Source organism: Lygodium microphyllum, chromosome 19 (genome assembly GCF_053477565.2).
Source record: "Lygodium microphyllum isolate KBCC chromosome 19, Lygodium_microphyllum_v1.1.10, whole genome shotgun sequence".
NCBI classification, from domain to species: domain Eukaryota; kingdom Viridiplantae; phylum Streptophyta; class Polypodiopsida; order Schizaeales; family Lygodiaceae; genus Lygodium; species Lygodium microphyllum.
In genome coordinates this window covers 112882535-112900288 of record NC_141153.1, presented here as the reverse complement: position 1 = coordinate 112900288, position 17754 = coordinate 112882535, and positions in this window count along the sequence as shown.

The following is a 17754-nucleotide window of genomic DNA, read 5'->3' as shown; positions in this document are numbered from 1 at the left end:
ACATGGCAAACTAGGATCAAACTAATCCTAATGAAGAAAGGCTTGTGGTCAATCACAAATGGTCAAGAGAAGAAACCAAGGGAAGGCGCACTTTCAATCGTAAGCTATTATCAAGCTCGAACTTGATGATAGCTACATTCATCATGTTGATGATTGTGAAACCTCTTATGCGACATGGGATCGATTAGAAACCTTATTTGGAGGTCATTCCAAATCCTCAAAATATGGTTTACTAATTGAATTTTTTAGGCTTGACATGCAAAGTAATACCTCGCTTGCAACTCATTTGAATTATATGGAAAGCTTGTTGACAACTTGCAGGAATCAACTTGAAGATGGATGAAGACATTTGCATTGGAGTGCTTCTCAAAAGTCTTCCACCTGAGTTTGATAATGTGTCTACCACATTAATCAACATGACAAAGCCGAAACTTGTGGACATCAAAGCCTCTCTCTTGGAAGAGGAAAAGAAGATCAAGAACAAGGGAGAAACAAGTATCCCAAGAGGAGACCAACAACTCCTCTATATGAAAGGGAAGAAGAGTGTAGTTTGTGATTTTTGTAAGAAAACTGGGCATATTGAGAAATTTTTATATGCTAAGAAAAGGTCTCAACGAGCATCTCTTGCTATAGTCAAAGAAGATGAAGACAACATTGAAGAAGAAGGAGAACAAGAACCCCGAGAACAAAAGGATAGGGCTCATGAGTCCCTCTTTTGTAGGTCATTTTCTGATAGAATCTTTTAAAAGGTTAAAAATGTGGACTTGCCTAATGTTCCCACCATAAGCTCCTAGACTCCTCATGTAACCTTTGCACACTATAGCCTCTACACACTTAGTAAGGCCTTGTAACAGCCTCTAGCTTTGTATGGTTGTCTTTGTTTCTTCCATGTCTACACTTAGAAAAGTTCTAGGTTCTACTCACGACAACCTCTATATACTTAATGTCTTTTTCGATTGTGATTGAGGAGGGGTGTTGAGAAATGTGCAATCACATCCACCAAAGCCTCTTTGTTTGGAACAAAAAAGGCAAAGAAATAGACTACAAATAAAGCCTTAGACTAGGTCATGTATGCATGGTTGGTGATTACCATGGTCCCTATCCACTTTTCTCAACCTACCAATACCACCTATTGTAAGCCTACAAAAGGCACTCGTCCGAACACTCATTCAATCAGTCATTATCAATCAGTTGTACTTGCATTATGCTTGGATAATATTAGTTGTTCTTCTTTGTCAATGCTTCTCCTCATTATGATTGTCTATTTGTGCATTAGTGATCCTCCATAGCATGCATTCTCAGTATTTTAACAATCCCAATGAATGGAGTGATTGTTGATATTCTCATATTCTCCTTATATTGAGTCCCTTAAGGCTATATAAGCCATAGCAATTAAGGCTTTTGGATTTTTTTCCTCGCAACCTTATTCTTTTGGGAATGTTTGGGGGGGGGGAGGGGAGGGGAACAGAGGGGAGGGAGGGAGAAGTATTTATAGGGATCAATACAAAAAGAAATGGGGAGGAAAAGGGAGAATATAGAGAAGAGATGAAGGAATGAAAACAAGATAGAGATAAAAAGAAAGACATCATAAAAAATGTTTCATTGGACCTCTCTATAACAAGTTTCTGTACTTTATGGTTTCTTTCATTAGTCCTCCTCATCACACAAAGGAGGATTGGAAGGGCAAACCATAGATGCAAGACTTGGAAATTAGTATGTCCAAGTACCAAGGCTGTGGCAAGTTGTAGCACCATTAGAGTTGGAAAGTAGCACCTACTACAAGTACTCGAGGAGGTGAAATTTTGGGCTAATTGTCCAATTTAGTGGCAGGTATCAAGAAAGAGCTTATGGATGTGATTACAGAACAGTTACAGTTGCTGAAGGTGAATGCCACTAATATATCCACTCCTGTAGGAGGAGGGAGAGATGTGATGCGTTCAAATACATGGTGCGGAAAGTGCCATCAAGGGGACATTTAGCCATTGAATGTACCCAAAAACCAACCATTCCTGGAGCCTTCTTTTCATACTATTTGAGGAAGAACCATACAGAGGATATTGCTCTCTGAAAGAGATGCATGAATGAAGTCAGAAATATGAAAACACAAGATTCAACTTGCTAGAATCCAAAATGACAATCCAGGACATTGGACCAAAGCCTAGGGAGTTTGGTCCTAATTTCACTCCAAGGAGGTTTCCCTCTCAAAGTTACAAAGGATGACAGTTTACTGGCAGTGGTTTGGTTAGAGATCAGAGGTGGAATGTTACATATGTGGAGAAAAGGGTCATATCTCACCGAATTGTCCAAACCCTAGAAGATTTGTGGATTACAAGCCCTTATGTAGCCGATGTAGAGGAGAAGGCCATACTGCAAAAGATTGTCTAAGTCCAACCCCTGTGAAATCTACTTTTGATACCCAACACAAGACCCAAGAACTTGCTTTCAATTTGGTGAAATCAGAAGTAGCCGTAATAACTCAAGTAAAGAAAGGAGAACCCGTAGTTCCAAAAGAGAACACTCCTTCTGCAGAGATTGTGAAATTCAACCTTCCTTGAGAAAAGTATAACAATGCAATGCAGAGTAAGAAAGTATAGAGCACTACACAGTCCCAGAGAGCTACAGAGACAAAAGCAAAGATAGGACCAGAGGTCCATGAAATAGAGGATGCAGAAGTCCCTCCTCATGAAGAAGAAGCACAGATGCTGCCAGTCCTAGGATAAAAAGGGAAGATAAAAGTGGGCATGGCCCCATTTCCCAGTCGATTAGAAAAGCATGTGGATCCTATCAAAGAGTATGATTTGGTCAAAGACCTAGATACCTTTAAACTAAACTTAACCTTCCAATAGTTGCTGATGATGTCTCCCAGTTGCCGAAAAAGATTCAAAAGCATTTTGACAAGAAGGCGCAACCTAAGGATTGCTCCCTCAACAACAACAAAGTTCAACAGAGCCCCAAAACCTGTGAAGGAAGTGGATGTGGCTAATGCCTTCCTAGATCCTGGAACCCCAGAGATTAGTATATGGATAGAAGGATGCTTTATTTCAGATGCATTGATTGATGGAGGCTCATCAATAAACATAATGACGGATGTGACAATGAAGGATCTAGGTTTGCAAGGAATTCAACCTACACACTGGCTTATCAGATTGGTAGACCAAAGCAAAATTAAATAGTTAGGCATCCTCCCATACGTAGAAACAACCCTTGCAAGAAGAGACTATTGGCTGACATATTTGGTGGTCAAACCAAATTCTTATGGAACCTCGTACCCTCTGTTGTTGGGAAGACCTTGGCTTTTCGAAGCAAGAGCAAGGACGGACTGGTTCAAAGGAACCCTAACCCTAGGTAGAGGACCCAATAAAGTGGTGTTGAAATTGTATGGATCGCAAAAAGGCAATGGATCCACATCCATCAAAGTCATAATAGACTCCTCCAATGAAGTAGCAAATGGTACATCAGGAGACGAAGAGCCTATCAAATAGATCTTTCCCAAGAAAACAGAGGCACACTGTAAGCCAACTACCGAGAGAAGTAAATTCTTTGTCCATGGGAGAATACCTCCTTCCTCAACTCGAATTGACTTCAAAAATCACCTCTGACAGCAAAATAGAAGCATGGATGTACTGTTCTCCCTGTTACATGGCAGTTGCAAAGTCAGAAACTGAGTTAGAAGTAGAGACAGAGCCAAAGACAGAGGCAGAAGTAGAAGCAAACATAGAGACGGAGGACCTATTCTTCTCCTATAGAGCCTCTACAGAAACAATGACAGAGCCTCCAAAGGAAGAGGATGAAAATGATGAGGAAGAAAAAGAAGCAGGTTATGAAAGTGTAATTGAAGAATTTCCTTTGATAGCGGACAATGTTGTTGATGTCCCTATAGAAACCTCAGAGGCCAAGGATCTTCGAGTATTGGATGTGTCAAGAATCGCGTGGTGGGGGAACTTGCTCAAGATGCTGCGCCGAACACACACAGGATGCACAAGGAGAAGCTCACTCAAGAGACAAGAAGAAAGATGGAGGCCAAAATGTTTTCTTATTGGTTTCCTCTTCTTCTTCCACACACTTTACAATGTACACAAAGTATAGATAAGATACAAAATAAAGGAAAGTGGCCTACTAAGTCAAACAATGCATAATCGACTACACTAGTTGATTGGCGCTATTACTATGCCAACTGTAAATAGGTGTAACAACCTGAATATAATAAGTAATGAGTTAGTGGCCATGTGAGAGTCATAATGACCACTAACGTGCTAAGTGTAGACATGTGGACCCATCTAACCAAGCAGTCCATCATTAATGTCCGCATATGTTGAGCTTGTCATCTCAACACTCCCCCTCAAGCTCAACTGCATCTCTGCAACTCCAAGTAAGATTCGAAACTTTTGAAGCTTCTCTGTACCCAATGCCTTCGTGAAGATGTCAGCTATCTGGTCCTATGTGCTGACATACACCAAGTCAATCTCACCTGCTATTACCTTCTCTCTCACAAAGTGGTAGTGTACCTCAATATGTTTTGTCCTAGCATGGAACACAGGGTTCCTCGCCAACTGTATACTGCTCATGTTGTCACAATAAATGACAACTGGACCTTCCACCTGCACATCTAAATTAGCCAATAACTTTTGTAGCCATACTATCTCACATGCTGCAATAGCAGCATCTCTATACTCAGCCTCTGTACTCGACAAAGCAACTGTAGATTGCTTTTTGCTGCTCCAAGCAACTGCTGTACTACCAAGAGAGAACATGTATCCGCTGGTAGATCTTCTATCAGACATACTACCAAACCAATTTGCATCTATGTTTCCAAACACCTGTACATCTGTACCTGCCTCATAGAAAATTCCATAATGTAATGTGGACTTCACATATCTCAATATGCATCTGACTGCATCCAAATGTTGCTTTCTAGGTACTTGCATAAATTGACTCACAAGACCAACAGCATTGCTCAAGTTTGGCCTTGTAATGGTCATGTAGATCAAACTCCCCACTATCCTCCTGAACATAGTAAGGTCTTCTATCTCATCCCCAATATCAGCACTCAACTTTACATTCTGCTCCAATGAGACTGAAAGTGGTTTGCATGCTATCATACCATACTTAGACAACATATCCAAGCCCTACTGTCTTTGGGACAGCCATATACCATCATCACATCTGATCACCTCAATGCCAAGGAAGTACCTTAGCTCACCTAAATCCTTCATCTCAAACTTCTTCTTCAAAAAGTCCTTGACTTCAGCAATCCCACTATCACTATCACCTGTAATAATCAAGTCATCCACATTGATGACTATGATGACCAAACCTGCATCTCCCTTTCTCACATAAAGTGAGTGATCAACATCATAAACATAAAAGCCAATATTGACAAGATACTCTTTGATCTTGTCAGACCATGCTCTAGGTGCTTGCTTGAGCCCATAGAGAACCTTCTTCAAACTGCACACATACGTGGGATGCTCTAAATCTTCATAACCTACTGGCTGATCCATATACACTTCTTCCTGCAAATCACCATGCAAGAAGGTATTCTTCACATCCATTTGCTGCAACCTTCAACCTTTGGCTGCTGCCAAAGCAATCACACATCTGACAGTTGCCATCCTAGCAACTGGACTGAAGGTTTCATCATAATCTATGCCATATGTTTGGGCATAGCCTTTTGCAACCAGCCTAGCTTTGTACCTACTAATAGAACCATTTGCATTGTGCTTAATCTTATAAACCCACTTACATCCAATAGCTTTCTTGCCCTTCGACAATGATACTAGATCCCAAGTCTTATTGGCCTCTAATACAGCCATCTCTTCATCCATTGTTGCATCCCAATGAGTATGACCAACAGCATCCTCAAAACAAGTGGGTTCAACATCCTCAACTAGTTTCACCATATAAGCATAATGGTGAGCTGCATAACCTTCAAAACCAAATCTTTTAATAGGGTATCTGACCCTGCTAGATCTGCGTACCACCGGATCACTCAATGGAGCCTTTACATTACTATGAGCTCTCTGTACACCTGGTGTCCTGATAGAAGGAATGCCAAGCTCATCATCCAAGCTCTCTGAGCCACTGGAGTCTCCATCAAGAACTGCATCAATGCCATCTGACACTTTATTATTTCGTTTGTCTTTACATGTAGTGCTACTAGATGCACCTAAAGATGTAGAGCTACTCCTTAGTCTCCCAGACCAAGGACTACCAAATGATGTCTCTAGTCCACTAAGAGTCCGTGATTCTTGCTTTTCAGCCTGCACATGAGTGTCATGATGATCATCATCATCCAATCATCACCACTAGATGCATACCAACTACTCATTTCATCAAAGATGACATCCCTGCTCACTCTGAACTTACATGTGACAGGGTTATAACAATGATACCCTTTTTGCTCTAAAGAGTATCCAATAAAGACACATTTTTCTACCTTTGGATCAAGCTTCTTCCGTAGCTCATCTGGCACATGAACATATGCAACACAGCCAAATACCTTCAAGTGCAATACATCAAGCTTCTTGCCAGTAAAGCATTCTTCCGGAGTCATCCCATGAACTGCAGTTGTGGGAGTTATGTTCATAATATAAATAGCAGTATGAATAGCCTCAGACCAAAAATTCTTAGGCATATTCTTTTCACCCATCAAGGCATGTGCAACTTCTGCAATATGCCTATTTTTCCTTTCTGCAACCCCATTTTGCTGTGGGGTATACCTGTATATGTGAACTGTCTCTTTATCCCATGAGACCTCAGAAAATCACTGAAATCATTCGAAAGGTACTCTCCCCCTCCATCTGACCTCAGGCACTTTACTTCCAAGCATGTTTCTCTTTCAAGTGCAGCCTTGAAAGTTCTAAAGTTCTCAAACGCTTCACTCTTTTCCTTCATAAAATATACCCACAGCTTTCTAGAACAATCATCAATGAATGTGACAAAGTATGAACTACTTCCAAGAGATACATTTTGTGTAGGCCCCCAAATATATGTATGCACAACATCAAGGATATTTCTGCTTACATCTCTGTCATGTGGAAAGGATTGTCTTGCCTGCTTACCAAACTGACATGCTTCGCATACCTTATGAAATTTTGCAACTCTAAATGTAGGCAAACCTGTAACCAACCCTTTGGACTGCATTAATTTCAGCCTTTCTACATTTGCATGTCCAATGCGTTTGTGTCAAATTTCAATATCTACAACAACACCTTTTCCTTTAGCATACATAGCAACATTCATAGTAGGAATTCCAGCATCCAAAGTAAATATACATCCAACTCTACTTTCCTTTGCAACCAACCTGCACTTGTCATTGAAGTCTTCCACAAAGTAGCCCTTTGCATTAAATCTGACTTGCAGCCCTTGCTCTACCATCTGACCGATTAACACCAACTTCTTTGTAATAGATGGCACATGTAATATATCTAAAAGACTCTTTGTCTTACTATCATGCAAGAACAAGGGAACTTTTCCAATGTGTGAAATTAGGTGGCATGAATCATCACCCGAATCATCACCCGTCTGCACATAACCTATATTTTGCAAATCCTGCATCTCTCCAAACCATTCTGCATGGCTGGTCATATGATTGGATGCACCTGAATCAACATACCAAACATCATCATGTGTTCCCTTTCCTGTAACAGTATTCAACATATGTTGCATGCACAAGGAGAAGCTCACTCAAGAGACAAGAAGAGTGATGGAGGCCAAAACGTTTTCTTACTGGTTTCTTCTTCTTCTTCCACATACTTTACAATGTACACAAAGTATATATAAGATACAACATAAAGAAAAGTGACCTACTAAGTCAAACAATGCATAACCGACTACACTAGTCGACTGGCGCTATAACTATGCCAGTTGTAAATAGGTGTAACAACCTGAATATAATAAGTAATGAGTCAGTAGCCATGTGAGAGTCATAATGACCACCGACGTGCTAAGTGTAGACGTGTGGACCCATCTAACCAGGCGGTCCATCATTAATATCCACATGTGTTGAGCTTGTCATCTCAACAGGATGGAATGACCATGGTTCCAGTTGGGTTGACCAATGGACCACAAAGTATGTAGAATCTTATTAAAAATGGATCAAAGCTATAAAAATTAAGTTCACCAGTGGCTCCTCTCGCCCTGACCATTCATTTTGGAGAAAAGATGATGATGATGCCCCTTATCAACAGAAGCCAGATCCATCAGAGCCACGACTTATAGAAGGTCCATGCTATGTGACATTCTTGGATGCAACTTCTGAAGATGAATCCCTAATTCCAAAAGAAATCACCACTCATACTGAAACAAACAAAGCTCTGATACCCTTCCAGCAATCTCACCAGACAAACGAGTCAATTGTTCAGAAGGAGGACACTGGTTCTAGTGGAACATCAGAAGATGAGACCACTCCCTTGAAGGAGTCTGACCTCTATCCAGAAGCAATCTGTGGGACTTTTATCCGTGAAGTGGAGAGTGAAAGGCAATTGAGGTTCCTAGATGCTGAGTTACTGAACATCACCTGAAAGTGGGTCTAAATCTTCCAAAAGAAGAACTAGTGGTTCTGCGAGATCTACTGAAGGAGAACTTAAACGTGTTTTCTTGGTTGTATAAAGATCTAAAGGGGATTGATCCCACAGTATGCCAACACCACATCAATCTAGAGCCTGATGCCAAATCAGTGAGGCAGAGACAGAGGTGTATGAATCCCAATTATTCTGCTCTGGTGAAGATCGAATTATTGAAGCTTCTAAAAGTTGAGTTTATTTATTCCGTGGCTAACAGTGAATGGGTTTCACCCATTGTGGTCGTACCCAAGAAAAATGGAAAACTTTGAATATGTGTGGAATTTCAAAAGCTAAACTCAAAGATGAAGAAAGATCACTTTCCTATCCCCTTCACAGATCAACTGTTGGATACAGTGGCAGGTCATGAGTTGTATTCCCTCTTGGATGGATTTAGGGGGAACAACCAAGTCCAAATCGTAGAAGAGGATCAATCCAAAACAACCTTCACAACAGAATGGGGAACCTATGCTTACAGAGTGATGCCATTTGGGCTCTATAATATTCCTGCTACCTTCCAACGAGTAATGATGGCTGCCTTCCAGAACCATTTACATGATTTCATTGAGGTGTATCTGGATGACTTCTGTGTCTATAGCCTAATCTGTGAGCATTGGGGACACCTAGAGCAATGTTTTGATAGATGCCAAGAGTATGGGATCTCTCTCAACCCCGACACATGTGTCTTTGGCGTCTCATTAGGAGTTCTTCTAGGCCATATTGTCTCTACACAAGGGATCGCAACAGACCTGGGGAAGATTGAGAAGATTATCGCCTTGACAGCACCAACTTTTTAACACCCCTCCTTAATCACAACCAAAAGTACAAAGCATATAGAGGCTTTAGTGAAAGCAACACCTACAAAGTGTGGCCACACCATAAACATGGCAAAACACCAGAGGCTGTCGCAGAAAAAGGCTAAGTGTGGGTACCACAAACATGATGGACATCTAGAGGCTGTAGCAGGGGCCTCACAAAGTGTACAGAGGCTATAGTACAAGGCTAATTGAGGATTTTACAAGTTTATGTTTGAGGCATTAGGGCTAGGAAATACAAAACTAAAAAATTCTATCTGAATAGAAGGAGTGATGAGGTTTGTCCTTCTCCTCGTGGTCTTCTTCTTCTTCTTCCTTTGCTCCGTTTTCTTCTTCTTCTTTGACTGCAACTAGATAGGCCTTTTGGGACCTCTTTCTAGCATGGCAAAACTTCTCGGTGTGTCTGATCCTTTTGCAAAAGTTAGAGAAGAGTTGATCCTTCTTGCCTTTGTACCTTTTGCCAACATATAATGCATGTTCATCTCTAGAGATACTTGGTTCTTCCTTAGTTTTTAGCTTCTTTTCCTCCTCTAATAGTAATGCTTGGACATCAACAAGTTCAGGGTTTGGCATATTAATTAGAGTTGTTGATACATTATTATATTCAGAAGGCAAACTCTTAAGTAGAACATCGATGCAAACATCTTCTTCCATTTTAATGTTGATTCCTGCAAGTTGGGTTAGAAGTCCTTCCATGTAATTTAGATGCATAGCAAGTGATGTGATGGACTTCCTTTCAATCCTGAAAAACTCTATCAGGAGACCATACTTTGATGATTTAGACTGTGCACCGAACAAAGTGTCAAGTCTCTTCCATGTATCTTGTGAGGTCTCACAGTTATCCACATGGTGGATATAGCTCTCGTCTAGCTCCAGTTTGATAATGGCCTAAGCCTTATCATTGTTCTTTTGACAAGTGACAGCAAGGTCTGTATCACGAGGCTTCTTTTCTTTTCCAGTGGTAATGGCCCAGATGACCTTCTTCATCAAGATGAGTTTGATGCAGGTCTGCCAAGTATGAAACCCGACTCCTTTGAAACGAGCAGTTGGAGTCTTTGCCCATGTTAGATGGCTGGAGCAGCAACAAACAACTTTAGAATTCTTAGATTTTATCAGTGGAAGGGCATATTACAGTGTGTCAAGAGACACAAGTAATGACAATGTGAAAAAACACACTATGTGAAAACTCTGTCTGAAACTCGAATCTTCAGGGTCATTGCTCTTCTATCTTAATCCAGGTTCTTCTTCTCCTTGATTTGATGCTAGGACAATAGATTTGAGTGGCAGTGGTTTGTTCCAAGTGGTAGGAGAGAGAAAATGATGAGATTTTTGAGCTTCAGTGAGATTTGGCTATGGCTTCTGAATTAGGGTTTTTGACCCAGGCCTGGTTTTTTGCATAGTGTGCATTGTATACTCAATCATTCCAAGAACATTTTACAAGATTGAAGCTTGATTGATAGGCTTTAAAAGCCCTATGGATTTGGGCAAGATTGTGCTATGCATACAGGGAGAAAATGGCTCGATCAGGACTGCACCTGTTTTAAGCAGCAGCGACCATGTTTTTTTGCAATGTTGAGCCAAATCATCATCAACATTGGGGTGTGATGTGCTGTCGAGCTGTGTCTGAAGTTGGGGAAGATTCTCCTAGGAGACATCATGATGAATGGTGGCCTGTAGTGTGAGATCCATAGGCTCCAAGATGCCTAGGTGTACTGCCTAGCTATGGAGGCCAAAGGACAGAACTTGAGAAAATTGACACTGCTAAGTTGTAGATAGGGAAATGTCAAGTTCTGAGATAACGTAGAGAAGCATTAGTAACAGGGAAACACTTCTCTAGAAGGAAGCTTGGTAAGACTTGGCCAGTAGAGGAAGTTATGAGAGCTTCGAGCAGGCAGGATACTACTGGCTATGGCTGCCACAAGGTCAAGTGGAGAAGGAGTGGGAGATCAGGTCCTAGACTTGTCCTAAGCTTGACTGAGCTCAAGCTAAGCTAGATGAGAATAGAATGAAGGTGGAGGAGCAGTGCCATGCCCAACTGGGCTCTGATACCATGTAAAATATGTGTGATCTAGAGCATGAAAGATGCGGAAGCTATGGAGGTTGAAAGAGGAAAAGGAAACTCATGAAGACATTGATCCTGACAAGGAAAATTTGTTACACAAGTGAATTAGGTTCCAAGATTGAGGCTTGAACTCATAAACACAATTTTGTGTATTGACAGTGACATGACACTTTACTGGAAAGAAAAGAGTACTATCCTTGCATTAGAAAAAGAGTGCAAGTATAATGCTTTATAGGAATTGAGTGGTGATACTTTCTCCTACTGTGCATATGGGATTCTGGTCCTGAGCCCTCACTGCCCCTCACAAAGGGACTAAAGTAGGTGTGATTGCAAATATTTCAACACCAATCGCATCCTTTGCTCGATTCTGACCCGGACAATTGCCACACATTGCCGAAATTGGGATGATCGACTTACACAAGCCCTATGGGCATACAAAACCTCGTATAAGGCTACTACAGGACAAATCCCTTTCCAGTTGGTGTATGGCACAGAAGCTGTCTTCCTTGTAGAGCTGGAGTTGCCCTCTTTGCGAGTGGCAGTCAAAGAACGCCTCCGAGATGATGAGTCTCTCCAGTGCTGCTTGGTGCATTTGGAATGTTTGGATGAGATTCAGACACCTCCCATCCTTACTCTGTTCTCCTCTCGTCTAATCCAGCAGTGGTGATGCAGATGGTCCTGACACATGGTATTTTTACAACTCTTTTTTTCAAAAAAACAAAAAAAAAGATATATCGATCATGGGAGAAAAGGACTTAGGTCCCCGTCATGCCGACCTATTCTTTGAGAAAAGGTGGAAACACCCTCAGGAGTAGGAAATAAGAAAAAAAAAACCGCTATGGGAGAAAAGGAAGCAATTCCCTATCATAACAGGCCTTGTTCCAAGAAAATGTAGTAAACACCCTTGGGTGGAAAGTTGGCTGTGGAAAAGGTGGTAACACCCCACAATTTAGGATAGCTGACTCACTAGCAGAACTTCTTCATATACAATTTCAAACCACCACCCTTGGTGTGTTGTCCCTACAGCTTCACCAATCCGTCTGACCCTCTTTAACACATGATCTTTTATACAAATCATCAAAATACCAGATGTGTTGGCTGCCTCCCCTACGTACACTTAACTTCATCGCCCTGATGACAATAATAGACAAATGATCTTCATCGACAATCCCCTAATTGATGTGATTTTTCATCCTAATAGGATGGGGATGTGAGTATGGTCTGCCCTCTATATCTATCAATGAGCGTGAGATAGAGGGTGGGGTGAGTAACTAGTCCTTTCCCTTTAAGTCAAATGAGAGGTGTGATGTGTGAATGGAGTGTTGCATACACGAGTTGGGCCTCTCAATGCACAAAGCACGATCTGTTTCTATGCACTGCACTATAAGGCTCATTGGCCTTCCTTCTTGCACCATATGCCAACACAGGGTGGGATGCACAGTTGCACCATCAAATGCGCACAAGGCATACGACAATTCTGCACAAGTGAATGTTAGGATTACATCAATGGATGTAAGGAACGGGCTGCCCTCTTATATTCTCCAAGAGAGCATAAGAAAGAGGGTGGGCTGAGTGTGACTAGTGTTTCTCCTTAATCAATTCCGAGAGGTGAGATTGAGGGACGTTACGACAATTGGAGTCACGTACATTTTCATTTCCCTCTGCACACACAAGAAAGGTCTCTGCCATGATCACAGGACACGTCACCCTGTTTTGTGCATTGCACTACAAGGCTCACTGGTCTTCCTGCTTGCACCTATGCCAGATGGGTGGAATGCACGAATGCACCATCAATTGTGCACATTGGCATACTCCCTCCCAATCATTTTCTCCTTATTCCATTCTATACCGAGCGTGAGTTATGGGATTTCATGCTTATTCATTGAGCGATGTGCGTCATGGGCCGAGCAACTATTCTATTATCCTCCTACACTCCCGTGAGCTGAGAGTTCTATTCTTCGTCGTCGACATTTGAATTGACAGACTCTATCGACAAAGCTACCTCCCTGGGTGTTGTTGCATGGTCCCTGCCATGCTGGATGTGTTCTGTGGCGCGCCTTGGTCCCTCCTGCCACCCCGACGACAGCTTTAATCTTCTTGTATCAACAACGACGATTCCCTTCAACCATCTACAAAATGGGCCAAGTTTTTCTAACCATACCTCCTTCTATCTACCAGTGGCGGTCATGTCTTAAGTGTGGGGACGTCCAAGTCCACTCTCTTGTCAAGTCCTAGGTCCTTGTTGATTAGTCAACCCTACCCAATAAGGTCTTAAGTATGGGGACGTGTCCTTGCGCGTCTGTTGTGCATACCCCCTGCATATGTCATTACCCAATCATGTGTGTCTACCACATACTAGTTTTGCCTTGATGGGGTCCTTTCCCCACCCAACTATCCTCGTATCCCCTATCATCGAGGCCGTTTCCCTTGTGGTTGCTTTTATTGCACAATTTTTTCCCTTTTTATGTGAGCATCCCCTACGTTCACCACACTCCTGATCCAACTTTATCGCCATGTTCGTCCCTTCCAATGATACACTTTTGTTTTTTGCATCCCCTATTCTAGCTTCCTGTTTTTGAGTTGTTCATTTTTGAAGCTTTTCCCGCACAATTGGATGTATTTTCATGCGAATGCGTCCTTATCTCTTCGGAACAGTGATCTGGTATACCAACCATGTCCTATGCCTTCTCATGGCTATTTTTCCTTTTAATTGCCTATTATTCCACTGTACGGTTTGTCCGTAATTAATTTTTGTGTGGTTTCGTGTCTTTTTTGTGCGTATTTTTATCCTTTTTCCATAGGAACCTACCCTATTCTCCTCGAAATTCAATTCTGACTAGATAGTCTTGTCCGGCCACCCTTCTTGTCCATTTCTTATTTTTCCTCCTCCCTGTTTCGCCCTCTGGATTTTTTGTTATTAATTTTTCTTGGTGTTTTCGAGCTTCATTTTCTTGTTTTTTCCATGTGAACGCCTCCTAATCCCATTCGAACTGAGATTTGATGTGATAGCCCTAAAGATTATGTGTCCTGACATTTTTTCTTTTTACTGCCCTCCATTTCGATGCATAGATCATTCAATATTAATTTTTGAATCCTGTTTTGCATACGATTTTTGAATTTTTTTCCATGCGAATGGGATTTCTCTTGCTTGGCATTGTGTTATGATGTGATAGAATTGTTTGACACATTTTTATACACATTTTTCCTTGTTTCCACGTTTCATTTCGATGAACGGATTTTTTTATATTAATTCTCGTATGCGTTTTCGCGTTCAAAATTTCACCTTTTTCACATGCGAACCCCTCCTCATTCCACTCGATATGCATTTTCATGTGTCGGCCATGTAATTCCCCTTCCCCTGGACATTTTTTCCTTTTACTGCCCTTTGTTGCGGTGATCGAATCTTTTTCTATTAATTTTTGCATCCCGTTTCGAGGTTACTTTTTTTTGTTTTTTCCATGTGAACGGGTATTATATCCGTCGGAACTGTGTTTTGACATAATGAGCCTATCCGGCATGATTTTTTTCACATTGTTCCTTTTTCTTGCGTTTCATTTTGGCGAACGGATTTTTGATATTAATTGTCCTATACATTTTCGGGCCTGATTTTTGTGTTTTTTCCATGTGAATGCCCTGAATTGTTCTCGGACACCCCATTGCCCTTTTCTGCTGTCTTCCCCTCATCGTCCAACCCATTTTTCCTTTTTACAAAATTTCGTTCCAATGTACGGCTTGCATGTTTCCAATTTTCTTTGTTTTGTTGCGCTCCCCACGCGCCTCACCTTGCACGTGAACGCGCGTGTTTTTGCTATTACATGCCTCGCGACGCTCCTGTGATGTTCACGCCTTCCCTGTCACTGTCGTGGCCCTCGTTGCTTCCTTCCACTGCAAATGTTATTACCTCGCCCTGCGCATAAGCGCGAGATGAGGGGGTTTTTTATTTTTATATTTATTTATTTAATTCTTTTAAAAAATACAAATACAAATCAAAATACTCCCACCCCCCCACCCGACGGTTTCCCCCCCTTCCCTTTTCCTCTCTCTCTTTCTTTTCCTCTCTCTTCTTCTTCTTCTCTCTCCCCGACCTCTACCTCTCTCTTTCTTCTCCTTCTTCTTCTTCCATCTCCTCCTCCTCCTCCTCCTCCTCCTCCTCCTCCTCCTCCTCCTCCTCCTCCTTTTCTTTCTTCTCTTTCTTCTCCTACCCCCCGCCCGTTGCTGCCTTCCTTCTCCACCTTCCCTACTTCTCTCTCTCTCTCCCACAACACCTCTGCCGTCCCCACCATTCTTTCCCCCCACCGTCTCCTACCACCCCGCCGTCTCCCACCATTCTTCCCCCACACCGTCTCCACCTTCTCCCACCCCGCCGCATTCTTCCACCCTGTCATCTTCCACCCTCCCCACCCCGCCATCTCCTACCCCCTTCCCACCCCCTGCCCGCCTGCCCATTCCTACGCCTACCCGTTACCCTGCCCATTACTCACCCCCCTTCAAACCCCCTTCCTAAGCCCCTATTCCTACCCCCTCGATCGCAACCCCCTTTTTGGCCCCATTCTCCCGCCGACACGCACGGAACTGCCCCTCGCAGCAACTTGCAACCCCTCACATCGACTTCCTTTTTCCTCGATTTCCGCACCCACCTACATCAATCACCACTACTAATCCCCCCCACCCCGCTTGCGAGTGTTTGTGCGGGTGATCACACGCGTCGCGGGTACACTCATGTCGTGTCCCGGAGTCGTGCGTACGTGTTCACCCCCGGTCTTATCCGTGCGACGGTGCATGCTCGGCCGTTCATACGCTACCTCCTTTTAGTTTCCAAAAACCCGCGAAAAATACCTAAAATGCTTAAAAACATTTACCAATATTCATAAAAATCCATGTAAATCCAAAAAAAAAAACCCAAAACATCAACTGAAATTTTTCGATTATTTTCCTGGTCATAATTGCAGAAAATTAATTGTGAACAATTAAGAATATTCAAAATCCTTTAAAAATTCATTAAAATTTGAATATTTTCCATCAATATATTTATAATTAGAATTAAATTTTTAAAAAATAGAATTAAATTTAAAAAAATCATAAAATTTTCCATCAATATATTTGAATATTTTTGGAATATTTATAAGCTGAAAATGCCTTGACACATGATCACCCTATTATTTTAAGGCCAAAATGCTAAAACTATTACTTAAATTCATCGAAATTTCATTTTAAATTCCAAAAATAGACTGAAAAAATACTAAAAAATACAGATTCATTGTTAAAGCCTGATGGTTCAAGTTTCACTTAGGGTTGATTGTCAAAAGCTAGTTATTAAATTTGTTTTAAAAAACCATAATAAATCAAGCATTAAAATTTTTAAAAAAGAACACAAACAATAAGGGAAAAAAAACACATGAATCACAATAAAAATGATAACACCCAAACACTAGTCTGAATTAACTAAACCAAATATGACCTGACTAACCTTGCCTTTAAAAAAATAAGGTGTTTCATTTATTTTTTAGTAGTGGCTTTTGCTTTTTGGTTGGACTCATTGCATATTGGGATTCATCCGTGCACCCTCAGCCTATTGCATACACACCCCTGCAAGGTATTTATATTTTCTGCTTTATTTATTTTTGGTCATCCCTTAACCACGGTTAATTGTTAAAATGAATTTAAATCACCCACTTTTCCACGCACACTCGTGCCTAACACACATTTTTCTAAACAAATAAAATGAACTAGCCATTCACTTAGCACGCGCTTCGTGTGCTACAAACACATCTAAGTTTATTCAAAATGAACCCGCCGTTACAAGTGCATGCACTACACAATAAGTGCTAAACACACACTTAATTTTTAATCAATGAATATGCATTTAGAGACTTGAGTCTGGATATCGAAGTTCGGGATCCGTTTAAAGTACCGTTTCACCCTAATAATTAGTAATTAATATTTTAAGAAGGAACCACCATTTTCTTATTAAGGTTTACAACCTAATAAAATTTCATCAATTTTTAATAATTTATTAAAACAAACCCTTCACTAAAAGTATTCCCCTTACTGCACTTTTTTCCCTTTTCAATAAATGCACTTCGTGGGATGAGCACGTTAGCCTTTCGAGCTGTCATTGCTTACAAAAGTTCTAGTTATGTCCTGAGTGGGTTATTGATATATTATGGTTTGATTATATGATACGATTACTGGTGCGGTCTGTAGTTTTCTTTGCTGCTGCCTGATATGGGGTCTCGGGTGCATGTCTGTTGCATAGCATGAAGCTTTCAGTCGCATATGTGTAGAGGTCATGCCGAATTTTTTCTAGGATGTGGGT